This window comes from Ictidomys tridecemlineatus, chromosome 5 (assembly GCF_052094955.1).
Source record: "Ictidomys tridecemlineatus isolate mIctTri1 chromosome 5, mIctTri1.hap1, whole genome shotgun sequence".
In the NCBI taxonomy this organism is placed as follows: domain Eukaryota; kingdom Metazoa; phylum Chordata; class Mammalia; order Rodentia; family Sciuridae; genus Ictidomys; species Ictidomys tridecemlineatus.
This window is the reverse complement of record NC_135481.1, coordinates 187,037,577-187,052,091: the sequence shown is the minus strand read 5'-3', so window position 1 is coordinate 187,052,091 and position 14,515 is coordinate 187,037,577. Positions and strand designations below refer to the sequence as shown.

Sequence of the window (14,515 nt, the reverse complement as noted above, 5' to 3'; positions counted from 1 at the left end):
TTCTCAGGTAGCTTTGACACTAGGAAACCTGAAAGAACATCAACTACGGACACCCAAAACCTCTTTGGGTTGGCTGGTGCTCAGTAGCTGGACTCTGGGAGATCCCAGAGGAAAGGGTATCTTCCTCAAATGACTGGACGTTCTCAAAGCAGTGGGCACAGATCTTCAGAACTGACCTACCTATGCATTTTGGTGGCCACAGGGATGGTGTGGCTGGAAAACATGGGCTTGGGGGTCCCTGCAGGGGAAGTGACCACCTTCACTCTCCTCCTCAGAAACTCAAGAAGAGAGGTGAAGTGGAGAGAGTGAAGAGAGAGGAAGGGAAGCAGAAGTTTCCATTTGTACCCAATGGTTTTTTGTTTTTTTTTTTTTTTTTTTTTTATCTGTTTGCAAATGTTCAGTGCAATGGTTTGAAACCCAGCCGTGTAGCTGCTGCCGCCCACACAGAGCTGCCGTGGCGCTCAGCTCCAGCAGGAAAACCATCTCACCAGCGTCGGCCATTACCCCCGAACCCACACCAGGGCAGGCTGCTCACCTACCCCCCGGTGTCCCCCTGCCGCCCCCCAGCGCCCCGGCACCCCCGACACCCACCACCCTCCACACACACGGTTCTTCTTTTTTTAAACCTCCAGCACTCTGTTTTCTCTAGAGGAGGCATAAAGAGAAGGCAGAGATGGGACGAGCAGGGAGAGCACTCCTGCCTCATCGGAGCCACCGGCTTTCGGGAGAGAGCAGCAGCCCCCCCTGCTTGTGGACTGACCACTGAAAGGTGAGAGAGGACTTTGTGATTTCTTTGTGCACCTGGAGGTCTGGGATGCAAGGCCAGGTGAAGGGGTCTTGACCACTGAGCCCGGTTTGCTGCCTCCGAGTGAGTCTATGAGGCAAGCGTGGTGGATGCCCCCTCCCGACACTCGCCCTTGTCTCTGACACAAGCCCCCATGCAGGGCCCGCAGAGCTTCCCACCCGGGGGCGTCCGAACCCCCTCCACCTTCCAGCACAGCCCCCGACACCCAAGTGGGATTGAGGTGTGACCCCGCCTTCGGTTGGACCTGTTGATTCCCAACCAAGGCTGCTGGCTCTTCCTCTCTGGAGTGTGTGGTGACCCACGCCGTGGGGGCCATATGGAATGCTTCTCCATCCAAGGGGCTTTGGGAAACCTGTTTCCCTAGTGGCCCCAAGCCCGGTAATCAGAAGCAATCAGACCCAGCTGTCCAGCTAATCTGTATGAAATAGGCTTCCTTCCTTGTAGAAATCAACAAAGTTTAAAATAGAAGGGACTGTAATCGGAAACGAAGCTATAGAGCTCTCTGTGTGATGCCACGGGCAGAGACATCCGCATGGAAAATATTAAGTACAGATGACATGGCTTACAACCCTGGGAGCCAGGAAAGAAGTGATTTCCTTGCTTATTAAGCATGTTTATGGGTCGGAGGGTAGCTGAGTGGGGACATCACTTCCGGAAGGTTGAAACCTTTCAACAAGAAGGACAGAAAGAAAAGGAAGAACAACAAAGATGGAGAGAAAGGAAAAAGGCCATAACGTAACGTTCATGTAGAAGAGAAGCAGAGAAAAAGGCTCCGAGTTCTGTGCAGTCGGGGGATGAATCAGTTGGCAAAGATCTATTTTTAGTTTCCAAGATCTGCTGCTACATTTTGCCTGGCATTAATTAATGTCACAGGCATGTTCCAAACACGGTTCTGAAGGGCCCTAGCATGTCACCAAAACTGGAGGTGTCCGTCCTGAGCACAGGCATTCCCTGGCCCTTCGGGATCTGGTCTCTGATACAAACACGTGTCCAGGCTGTTCTGCCCTCTGACCTTGTCCTCTCCGGGTGTATCCGTTAATCTCCTGGCTCCAGCCCTTGGATGTCTGGCCACTGGCCAAGGGAGAATTGCAATTGTTATGCTTTGTTTTTCAAAAAGGAGAGGCTGTATAAGCTGAAATTTGAAAAAAAAAAAAAAGACATCAGATCATGGCTTGGAATTAAAAAAATAATTAAAAAAAAAAGGTTTTGGGGGCAACTCTACCACTGCTAGGAAGAAGAATGAGGTCCCCAATCTCCAATCTCCAAACGAGGTTGACTTTGACAAAGTAGATTTCATAACCAGGGAGCATCTTCCAACATAGCTTAGACAAAGAGCAATAGGCTGTTAGCAGGAACTAACTATGTGACTGGGGTTGGGTGGAGGTTGGCTGAAACTGTGTGTGGGGCACCCCCCCAATCTGTTCTTATTCAGAGATTAGGCCGTCAGTCTGAAAAGCAATGTCCAAGAAAGAGGGATCCTAAGCATGGTGCTTTGCTCTGAGGTGAGGACAGAGGTAGTGGCCAGCTTGAGCAGAGAGGACAGTGAAAAGCCAATTGGAAGTCCACACTGGGGCCACTGCTTTGTGCACTTGCATGGGTGTCAGGCCAGTGGCACCATTAGAGGTGACCTCCATACACTAAGATCATTCAAAATAGTCTCCGACTCTTCTAGAGTTACCCGAAGCCACGAGGGTCCCTGGTTCAGTGCCACCCGTCAAGGGCTGACCACAGTCTCATTAGTTCATATGTCACCTCTGTTTGGCCCCTCCAACACGCAGCCTGGACAGGGTTCTGCTCTTCAGAGTGAGCTGGGAGAGTTCCCGAAGAGTCTTGAACCCTTTGTTGGGTACAGAGGAGCTCTGACGACCATTGGTAGAGTTGATTTTCAGGTCCTTGAGAAGAATTAACTCCCCAAATTTAAAAAGTTCTTGAGAATAAGGAACAGAACAGAGGCTGTGACCCAGGCAGGGCACTGACCTTGGGTCTCAGGTCACAATGTGATTCGAGCCTAGCACTCAGATAGCTCGATCTGGGATCCTGAGCCCACCCATCTCAGGCCATGGATCTGAGGTGCACCCTGCCCTTCTGACTGTCCCCAAGTGCCTTGGCCATGGCTCACAGCCTCCGTCACTGGGTGGCTTCATCTGGTGAATGGGCACAGTGTGTGTGGGGTCCTGAAACAGGAGCACTCTGTCCACGAAGGGCAGGGCTGGTAGTTGGGGGTCTCGCCCCCTTTCAGGCTGGTCACATCTGTGGCCACAGATGTGCAGGAGGGGTTCCCATCTTGGAAGACCACACAGGCAAATGGCTTTTAGGCCACTGTCTTTTGTTGGAGGTCTGATGCCTGGAGGCCACTAGGAAGTCAACAGAATATCCATCACTTTCCTCTGTGCCCCAGATCGAGACTCCCTTTTCTGCTTCCTGGTTTCTTCATGCATACGGGAGTCTGATGAACGGGACCTCAAGAAGGAAACCTAATCGCTGGGTCTGGTCTCTGTGGGAATTAGTGTCCCCACAGAAGGTCATACTTGGCCTGCTGTGGCTGTGCAGGGTCTTTCCTCAAGTCCCTGCACTGTCTTTGCAAAAGTTCTTTGGGACTGCCCTCTCCATCACCACTATATAGAACAGAAAATGGAGTCGTACACACTTTACTTTTTGTATTTTATCTTAAAAATACAAATCTGTTGCATTATACTCCACAGTAAAAAGTCCACTGACCTTACTGTAAGACAAGATTTCCCTCTCAAAAAGCTCGCACGGGAAAGCAGTCCCCCCTGGATTAGGTTCAGGTTCTCTGCTGGGGTCATCAACTGCAGCACATCAATATTCAGAAGTACCTGTTCCCCAGAGTGCAGAGCCTGGCAAGGCAGGGCCCTGGAGTGCAGAGCAGATCATCCCCAGAGGTCTCTCACCCCACACCATCTAACACCTATGCTTGGTGCCCTCAGTATTGGTTCCAAATGAGTGGCAGAGCTGGGACTTGAACCCTGGTGCCCAGCTCTGTCCAGCCTCACAGGCCCCCAGTGCAGGCAAAGAATCTGGCAAGGCCCGTTTGCCCCAGTGCACTCTGGGAAAGGTCCCAGTGGACCTGTTATGGCAGGAAGTTGGGCGGTGGGCTGGTGCAGGCCCTCAGGCTGTGGGGCCAAGGCTCTCCAGGTAGACCCTGGCTCCAGCCCCAGGACTGCAGCCGCCTGGCCCACGGGCCCCCCTGTGTGCTCGCCTCTTCCTCTGCGACCCACCGTGAGCCTCACATCCTGAGAGGAACCCTAGAAACGAGCTCTGTTGATGAAAACACACATACCCTTCACCACAGGAAGCGTGGCCTCACGTTCGCAGCGATAACACTGCTCCTCACAGAGACCGGAGGGGAACAGATTTGAGATCTTTAACTAAATTAGGAAACACATGTTCTCTCTGGTCTCCCTCTCCCTCTTTCTCCCCTCGGCAATTTTCAATGTACCTCGCAGGGACCCCCGCCCTCCCTTCCTACCCTGGACTGGGATGTGGACGTGTAGGTAGCAGAGACGTGCCCTCTGAGCGGAGGTACACTCTGCGAGAAAACAGGATGTGCGTGATAACAGAAGCCTCCGGGCCTTGGGTCCAGGTAGTGTGGTTGGACGTGCTCTGGGACTCCCAGTTAGAACTGGACTTTCAGGTAAACAGCAGACACCTTCTCACTGTGGGAGGACTGCACAGGACAGACTTCCCCTGAAAGTTCACTGTTCCCTTGAAATTCACATCCAGCCCTGCGTCCTATAGTTTTATATACTTGCTGCCACTAGTTACCAGAGCACAGGGGACCCTCCCTGTGAGCCTCAAGCATCATCGGGGCATAGTGCTAGGGAGAATTTCTCTGTCTAGCCTTGCTTCCTGCCCTCTGATAGGAATAAACAGCCTACTGTGTGCCAGCAACTGCTCAGCTCCGGCCATGAGCTGGGTTTTGAGCATGAGAAGCTCTCTTTGGGTCTGCCCAGTAGAGGTGTGTTGTTGTTTTTAGTCGATGGGGAGAAACAGGCCCGGGAGGTCCCTGTGAGTCTCTGAAGCTCCACCATCTCTGGGCCTGTCTCCTGGCATAGTATTGCTGGTGGTGGGTGGGGATGCAGCGTGAGCTCGGAGGAGCAGTAATAACAGGTTAGCTTGGAAGTGCTCTGCGCAGAGATGGGAAGGGCTGTGTCAACACATGCAAATTATATGCAAATACACTTGGCCTCCTGGCAAGCTCCCTTACCTGGATGAGAGACCCAGGAGCATAGCTTCCAGCCCAGCCGTCCACGGGCTTCCTGCAGGGGCAGGGGAGGAGGCAGGGAGAGAAGCTGAGGGATGCTGGACCCAGGAGGCCCACGTTTCCCCGTGCACGTGGGCTGGGGCAAATGCACACACGTGTGTTCTCTCGGCGTGGATGTGGAGGTGGATGCAGGAGGCTGTGGGGCGTGTTGATGTGTGCGTGACCTGCCACTGCGATCTGTGTATTCCCAGCAAGCCACAGGGTTTCTGTCTCCTGGGATAACCCCTCCTGAGCTTCTGGCATCTCTCTCTGAAGAGAAGGAAGCATCCTTTTTTTCTGGGCATCCTCCTGATGAGATGCCCCAGGACAGGAGAACTTTGTGAATAATCCTGCCACAATAAAGGCCTTGTCAGCAGTGGCTGGGTATTTAAGCACCTTGTACTTCTTGTACTTAATTCTTCAAGTGTGGGGTTTGGGTTTCCCAGACTTCATGGTTGAATATGCTAAGGTTTGGAAGGTGAAGGCCCTTGCCCTTGACTAGTGAGACTCAGAGCCAAGATGTGCTCCTAGCTGCCACTAACTCCTCGCTCTTCCGTTTGGTCAGTAGATTCGGCGGGAAGAGGCAGGATGAGGTAGGATAGCATGAAGATCAGGTCCTGGGCCTGGGCTTCCTAAAATGGGAGAACCATTTTGAAAAGTCCTCTATGGAGATTTGTAGCAGTTGCAACTGAGAGAGTTCGGGATTTGGCCTATGGGAGTTAGCTGGCCTCCAGCATTGGTGCTGAGGTATAGGGAGATATTCTCCATGCCAGGGGACACCTTGGAGAGGAGCTGCCTTGCCTTCCCTCTTTCACATGCTGCTAAAGGACAGCATGGTTCACTGGTAGAACATGCTGGTGGGGCAAGGTGATCTCCAGTTGAGTGATCTCCTGATGGTCACCTCCACCAGCTTCTTTCCTCATCTGTTAAATGGGGTATTTGAAAGGTGTCTTTCTCTCACATGGCTTGGAGGTCTCACTGGCCAACAAGTATGATTATTATTTGAATAATAATAATTAATAATAATGGTGTTAGCTCTCAGCTTTGATAATCTTACAGTTCAGTGAATCAAGCTAAATCCATTCTAGTGAGGAAGGTAAAGATTCACTCAGAAAGTGTAGCAGAGACTGTGATGCTAGGGTTCAGGACAAGGGGAGATCATATCTAGCTGGGAAGTGCACCCTGAGGCCTTTGCTGAGGAGGCAATCTTTGGGATCCACTTTGATGGATGGGTAGGCTGTGGATATATGGATCAAGGAAGGAAGGAAATGCCACGCTGAACAGCCCACAGATTCTCCTTCATGCTATGTTTATATCATGAAGGAGAATCTGTGGGCTGTTCAGTTTGACTGGGAGGTCCATTCACCATCCATCCATCCACCCACCCACCCACCCACCCATTCATTCATTCATCCATCCACCCATCTACCCACCCATCCATCTATTCATCCACCCATCCATCCACGCACACCTGAGCATGGATGTGAGGCATAGAAGAAGATAGAAAGGCTCCTGACCTTATGGAGACTGCATCATTAAACAACATTAAACAAGCAATGCTGTATCTGATAGTTTACTCGTGATTGTGATGGGCTGGTGGGCTTCTGAGCTGGTCAGGGCATGGTGTCTAGAAGCTTCCCTGAGGACTCGATCACTGAAGTTTCATTAAGAGGTAATGAGAATGCAAAGAGCACTTAGGGCCATGAGTGGGGCTCTCTGGGGACCCTGACATGCACAGGAGTTCAAGGACCTAAAAGGCCAGTGCGCGACTGGGCTGTGTGTGACAAGAAGTGGCTGGGGGGTAGAGTGAGGTTGGTGCACATGAGACCAGTGGGGCCAGGGGACATTGCTTTATGCCAAGAGTAGCGGGTTGCTGCAAGGCTTTAACCGGAGGGGGGACGTGTGCATGTAATCCTGTGTTTGAAAATGTCCCTCTGGCAATGGTAGAAATGGCTTTGCTTAGAGCATGGGTTAAAGTAGGTAACCGCGGCCTGTACACTTTGACCTAAATCCTACTTGGCTACCAGCACTGTCCTCAGCACAACACTCTCAGGGCCTCACTGGTGTCTTGTTTAGACCCTGTTCCTGAGGTCAACATCCCGCTTGGCTTTCCACCACCCTTGCTTCAGAGAACATGTGCACTGGCTCCCGCCCCTGGGCTCTGAGTTCTTTCCATCAGAGCCAAATCCTGAGGAACTGGGCCCAAAGAGAACAGGAAGGAGTCAACAAGATATTAAGCATGCTTAAGACACACTGCCTGACTTTTGAGAAGGTCAGGGCCTGATTTCTGTTTGGCCCTCCTCACTGGGCTGGGCGCATCCTCGTGGGGTGGATCCCTGGGGAGCCGAGGGCTTGGCAGGAGCAGCGGATTGCTTCACTGAGCAGCAAGTGCCAAGGCATACAAGGTGAAGTGCTTAATTGTGCTGGACCCTGCCCAGGCCACCCGGGCCTCCCGCTGCCAAGACCTGATTGCGAGGCTGGAGAGCATGTTTGACTGTCCCAAGGGCCACCAGCACCCGCTAGGAAGGGTGAGACAGTGGGGCAGGGGGCATCAGGAGGAACCCCAGAAGGTCAAAGACAGGGCGGATGAGGCTTTGGCCTTGAGGTCTTGAGAGAGAACCACTGCCCCACTACTTCTTCTACAATCGTAGACTCTTTCTTTGAAAAAGCCACAATCGATTTTTGCTCTCCCAGCAGAGAAGAGATCTCTTTTGGTAATTACTTACCAAGTGCTTACTCAGAGCCAGGCTAAGAAAGTTAGATTTTTGTCTCCTTTGTCAGAGAATACATAGTCTGGTGGGAGAGACTGACACGTAAACCAGTCAGGACAATACACTGTCCTAAGGGCCCCAGTGGTGGAGCATGGGACTTTGGGACCCGAGAGGTGTCTGTGGTTCCCAACACCTGGTGGCTGGGTCATACCCTATAGAGGGTGGAACATTTGAGTAAGGCCTGGGTCTGTTTTTCCCACTTCAGGGCTGGGGAAACAGATGCATCCAGAGCCTGGCACTTCTCCAAGGATGCACACACTGTGTCTCCATGCAGCTCTCGGTAAGCCCCTAGAATGCATACTTCGCCTCTTGGCCAAGTCTCTGAGCAGTTTTCTGTACATTAGATTTGAAGCAGTAAACAGAAAGCCATTTGATAACTCAAGCACTTGACTTGCTTGTATTTCTTGAGCTCTATGAAGAAGCATGATCCACATCAAATATTCCTTAGAGTCTCTTCATCTTAATTTCTTCTTTCTTTCTCCACCCCCTTTTCTCTCTTCTCATAGAATTATGTGGAAAGTTCTTTGGCTATGACCCCTGGATTTCTCTCATGCACTGCCCCACCTCTCTGTCAGGTCCCATGCACTTGGAATCTGATTTCTGTTACTTGTCCCCGGCATCCCCTCTGGCTTCCCTGTCTGCGCTGTCCTCTTTGCTGTGGCCCTACAGACCCACTGACCTTGTGGCCAGTGAGCGCCTGAGACCTCTGTTCTCACTGCTCCGTCCACCTCTCCCCTCTACCCTCAGACATCCCCATGCTGGGTCTTCCTGGTCTGCCAGGGTGGAGAAGGTGCTCTCTCAGACCCCTGCTCAGTGCTTGTCACAGTCTAATTTTCCTCTTGTGCCATCTTTATATAAAATGGAGGGAGTGTCAGCCCAGGAGGGCAGTGACCTCATCATCCCCTTCCTCTTGGTCCTGTGGCCTCAAGCAGAGCAGGGACCTGGGTTGGTAGTTCATCAATATTTGTCCAACAAGTAACTGTTGGACGCAGTTTCCCTGTCACCTGGGAGGTATTGTGACTTCTGTCACTATTTTTTTTTTTTGCTTAGAATCTGCCTGTTTGGCTTTTGTCATTGTTTTTCTCTCCAATTATCTTGATTATGCGTTACACAAAGGATGACAGAACAGTCTGTAAAGACAAAATCCTCTCAGAGGAAGGAAGCAACGGATTGGATAGAGCTGGGCCGTTTCGTCTGCCGGGAGAGCGGGCGAGGCCAGGCACATGATGCTCTGCTGCTCTCGTCCACGTGCACCTGCGCGCATGTGTCCTCGTTTGCTTGCCTCTGCTTGGAACGTGGTGCTGTGAAGAGCAGCAGCTGCACCTTGGTGTTCTGGTGATGGGTTGGTTCCCATCTCGCCCACGAGCTGGTCAGCTTTCCCTGCTCCATAGACTTCAGAACAAAGAGTGGCAAACTGGTTTCAGCTCAGGTGCTAAGCCTCCTAGGGAATGATGGCCCTGGAGGCCCCGGGTGAGGCAGGTCTTGGATGAGCAACTGTGGGAAGAGGACTGTGGCCAAGCAGCCATGTCCACCCTGAGTGTGGGAGGAGGGAGGGCACCACAGTGCACCTGGCCTTGCTCAATTCGATGATCCCTGAAGCAACCTTGGCTGGGATTTCAGGAATGTCTCCAATCTCTGGACACTGGTAAGAGATCAGCTGGGGGCCCAGAGGGAAGAGGAGAATTCTCCCCATCAGGAAGTCTTCATTCAGGGTCTAGTCTTGGAAGACTCGATAGGGAAGCCCCTGCCTGGTGGTGTGAGGTGGATAGACCTGGAGGGTGTGCAGATAAACTTCATCCTTTCCTTGGTGCCAAAGACTTAAATCCTAGCACTGAAAATGGAGTCCTGTGAGAAGTTGTACATATGTAACTGTGGGCAGCTTCATCAAGTCCGTGGGCATCCCCGTCACCCTGGTAACCCCAGCATCCTTTATGAAGATGTGTGGTAAGAACATTTTACATGAGATCTGCTCTCCTAGAAGACTCTAAGTGGTCTACACTATGGCCAGCTCCTGGTATTTGCCTCATAGTAGGTCTCCAGAGCTAATTCGTCTTGAGTCCTGAGATTCTGGCCTTTGACCACCATCCCCTTGCTCCTTGCACTCTTCAGCTCCTGGCCAACACCAGGTTCCTCCGTGTCATCTTGGATTCCACAGGCAACTGAGACCTTCTGAGTCCAGCTTCCCTCACCTAGCACGACCCCCTCGGGGTCCAGCTCTGCTGCTGAGAAGGCAGGTTTCCTTCTGTTTTTTAAAAAGTTGAATAAATACTTCAATGAAGTAGTTTTCAAAGAGAGAGGGAAATAATAAAAATAAAAACAAGTGTGGTTGGGAGGGGGAACTAGTGTCCCTGCGCTCAAGGAAAAGTAGGACGTAGGTCATGCTGGCTCTCTCCTTAGGGTGTGGGTGGGATTCGGGACTCTGCTCTTGGAGGCTTATTATTGGAGCTCTGCCTATTTCCGAGAAGAATTTGAGAGGACTTACGGAAGAAAGTACCCAGAGGACAGACAGCTGGAAATGAAGCTAGGCTGAGAGTCAGAGGACATGCAGAAGAAGAGCAAAGCTCAGGAAGGGCCAGGGTCTTGGGCCAGCCCTTGGATTCGAGGAACAGCCATCATTCGGGTCCACAAGGAAAGAAGCATCCTTGGCTCAGGAAGGCAACTGGCAGAGGCTAATATACAAATCTGGGTTTTAGTTTGTTTATTGAAATGTTCAAACATATTGTTTTCCTGATTAAAAATACATCTAATGGTTGCGGCCGATGTGCCAGCCCCGCAAGCTTCGGGTGGGGCAGGCTTTTCACTTACTGTGTCGTTCCCCATCAGGTCTAGATTTATTTTTTCTTTAAAAAAAATTTTTTTTTTTAAACAGAGAGAGAGAGAGAGAGAGAGAGAGAGAGAGAGAATTTTTTAAAAATTTATTTTTCAGCTTTCGGTGGACACAACATCTTTATTTTATTTGTATGTGGTGCTGAGGATCGAACCCAGCGCCCCGCACATGCCAGGCGAGCGTGTTACCGCTTGAGCCACATCCCCTAGCCCAAGATTCTTTTTTCCTTAAAAAAAAAAAAAAAATAAGAATTGCTTTAGCTATTCTGGGTCTCTTATTTTTCCAAGTAAATTTCATGATTGCTTTTTCTATTTCTATGAAGAATGTCATTGGGATTCTAATAGGAATTGCATTAAATCTGTATAACGCTTTTGGTAGTATGGCCATTGTGACAATGTTGATTCTGCCTGTCCAGGAGCAAGGGAGATCTTTCCATCTTGTGAGGTATCTTCAATTTCTCTCTTTAGTGTTCTGTAGTTTTCATTGTAGAGGTCTTTCACCTCTTTTGTTAGATTGATTCCCATGTATTTTATTAATTTTTTTGAGGCTGTTATGAATGGAGTAATTTTCCTAATTTCTCTTTCAGTGGATTTATTGCTGATGTATAGGAACGTGGTTGTTTTATGGGTGTTGATTTTATGTCCTGCCACTTTGCTGAATTCATTTATTAGTTCTAGAAGTTTTCTGGTGGAATTTTTTGGATATGGAATCATGTCATCAGCAAATAGGGATAGTATGAGTTCTTCTTTACCTATTTGTATCCCTTTAATTTCTTTCTTTTGTCTAATTGCTCTGGCTAGAGTTTCAAGGATGATGTTGAATAAATGTTGTGAAAGAGGACTACCAGACCTTAAACTATACTATAGAGCTATAGTAACAAAAAATGGCCTGGTATTGGCACCAAAATAGACTTGTAGACCAATGGAACAGAATAGAGGACACAGAGACAAACCCACATAAATATAGTTATCTCATACTAGACAAGGTTGCCAAAAACATTCACTGGAGAAAAGATAGCCTATTCAACAAATGGTGCTGACAAAACTGGAAATTCATATGTAGCAAAATGAAATTAAACTTCTATTTCTCACCCTGCACAAAAATTAACTCAAACTGATTCAAAGACTTAGGCACTAGAACAGAGACCCTGTGCCTAATAGAAGAAAAAATAGGCCCAAATTTTCACCATGTGAGCCTAGGATCTGACTTTCTTAAGAAAACCCCTAAAGCACAAGAAGTAAAATCAAGAATCGATAAATGGGATCAATTCAAATTAGAAAGCTTCTCAGCAAAGGAAACAATTAATAACGTGAGGAGAGAGCCTATAGATTAGGAGAAAATCTTTACCACATGCACCTCCAATAAAGCATTAATCTCTAGAATATATAAAGAACTCAAAAAACTTAACACCAAATAATAATAATAATAATAATAATAACAACAACCACCCAATCAATAAATGGGCTAAGGAACTGAACAGACACTTCATAGAAGAAGAAATACAATTAATCAACAAATATATGAAAAAGTGTTCAACATCTCTAGCAATTAGAGAAATGCAAATCAAAACTCCTTTAAGATTTCATCTCACTCCTGTCAGAATGGCAATCATCAAGAATACAGTAAGCAACAATAAATGTTGGTGAGAATGTGGGGGAAAAGGCACACTCATACATTGCTGGTAGGACTGCAAATTGGTGTATCAACTATGGAAAACAATATGGAGATTCCTCAGAAAACTTGGAATGGAACCACCATTTGACCCAGGTATCCCTCAGTAGATGAAGGGATAAAGAAAATGTGGTATATATACTCAATGGAATATTACTCAGCTTTAAAGAAGAGTAAAATTATGGCATTTGCCAGTAAATGGTTGGAGTTGGAGAATATCATGGTAAGGGAAATAAGCCCATCCCACAGAACCATAGGTAAAAAGTTTTCCCTAATATGCAGATGTTAATTTACAATAAGGCAGGGGTGGGTATGGGTGGGTGGGTACTAGGGAAGAATAGTGTTACCTTAGATTAGGTAGAGGGAAGTGATGGGAGAGGAGGGGAGGGGATGTTGGGATAGGAAAGACAGTAGAATGAAACAGACATTATTACTGTATGTATATATGTGACTGCATGACCAATGTGATTCTGCAACATGTACCCTCAGAAAAATGAGAAATTATATCCCATCTATGTATGATACATCAAAGTGCATAAATGCATTCTACTGTCACATGTAACTAATTAAAACAAATTAAAAATTAAAAAAAAAAAGAAAGAAAACAAACTCCTTACTTAGGGCACTTCTGGGGGAGGAGATAGCAGAGCCAGCCTTGGTCATTATAGTTAAAATACGACTTGTTCCTCTGGACTGAAGAATGGACCTACAGAGCAGCGGGCGGCAGCAACGAGCTCAGGCCAGGTGGCAGCAAGGGCTTTGGTTTTAACTCTGGGGTTAAAGGTCGTGTGGTCATGAGCTCAGGAGCCACATCGTGTGTCCATTTTAGGGACACATAATGCCCGGCCTGCCACTGGCTTTCCCGGGGTCACCTGGGCACTGTCAGCACAGGGTGTGCTGTGAGAGCTGGACCCACAGCGGTCACTCAGGAATGCATTGAAGGGGCCCTTCCCAGAGCGGGATGACTGTCAGGCACAAGAAACCCCATCCATTCCCAAGAGTGCCGTGGCCAGGCCTGCTGCCCCCCATAGCCAGCTTGATAGAGCCAGCTCTGTGGCCTGACGTGACAGGAACTGATCCAAAAGGGCCCTGGGGTATTTATTTCCCAAATGGCCTTTGATGTTTTGGGAGAGGAGTGGAGGCAGCAGGGCAAAGAAGGTGAGAGTGGTCAGCTTGGGGGATGCTGTCTTGCAGTCGCAAGGACAGCATCTTGGCAGAGTCCTGTTCGTCCTGTGCCCACTGAGTCATTGGTAAAGGCCACATGGAGCACCGTTACTCAGCTTCCTCCCAGCCTGTCCCATTGCTTAACCTGTCGGAAAATTCAGAGTGCAATCTGGTCCCGAGACTGGTGTGCAAACCCCAGGAGGGCTTTTGTGTTATTGTTTCCTTTTCACTTTTTACCTTCTTTCTTTAACTTGAGGAGGCACTGTTTTTTTTTTTTTTTTTTTTGTCCTCCTTGTGGTCAACTTTATTTTGGAATTCTTTTAGATTTACAGGAAAGCTGCAAAGTGTGTGAGGAGCTCCCACATCCCTTTCACCCCGTGACCCTCGAGGGGCATCTGTCATGGCTGAGAAGTGTAGGGGTCAGCGGCCGCCAGGCTGGAGCGCGTCTCTGTCTTTCATGCATGCTGCCCTTCTCCAGGAGGCAAGCTGGGCTCCCCGATGCCTTTTGATATAGCCCTTTTAAAAGAAGTGCAATACTTACCGAGGTATTTTAATGGATACCACAAAAATATATTATTATCATATCAACTAGTACTACAGCTTGGGGCAAATTAAACGATAAAAGCAAGTCAATTCGAAGGAATGTGTCATAAATATGAATGGAGATGGCACACAGCTGGGCTAAGAGCAAAGCCACAGGGAGCGGAGGGCTCACTTATCACCCCTGCCCCCGCAAGTTAGAAGCAAAGTCCTGGGGGTGTGTAGGGATGGGACGTACAGCCCAGGACCCCTTGTGCCCCTCTAGTGACCCTCTTCTGGCCTGGGAGCTTGAGGGTAAGGCAAGAGGTGGAGAGGAGAGAAACCTCAGTGGGAATGAAGTTTCCATTTCAATTATTCAGCTGATCCTTGACCCCCATTACCATAGACAATCAAAACGTGGCTGGATGCGCGAAGCTTTAAGTAAAAACAAGCATCAGCTGAGTGGCCCCAAGGATGGAAAGTGCAGACAGATA

At 48.9% G+C, this 14,515-nt stretch overlaps 1 protein-coding gene across 1 annotated transcript in view; it reads left to right on the top strand.

The window, feature by feature from the left end:
- Positions 1 to 503: 503 nt before the first annotated feature.
- Positions 504 to 14,515, top strand: part of Znf831 (zinc finger protein 831) — a 102,103-nt gene continuing 88,091 nt past the window's right edge. The window contains exon 1 of the mRNA XM_021727673.3: positions 504 to 769. The gene's annotated coding sequence lies outside the window, so the exon portion shown is untranslated. The remainder of the gene's footprint in view (positions 770 to 14,515) is intronic.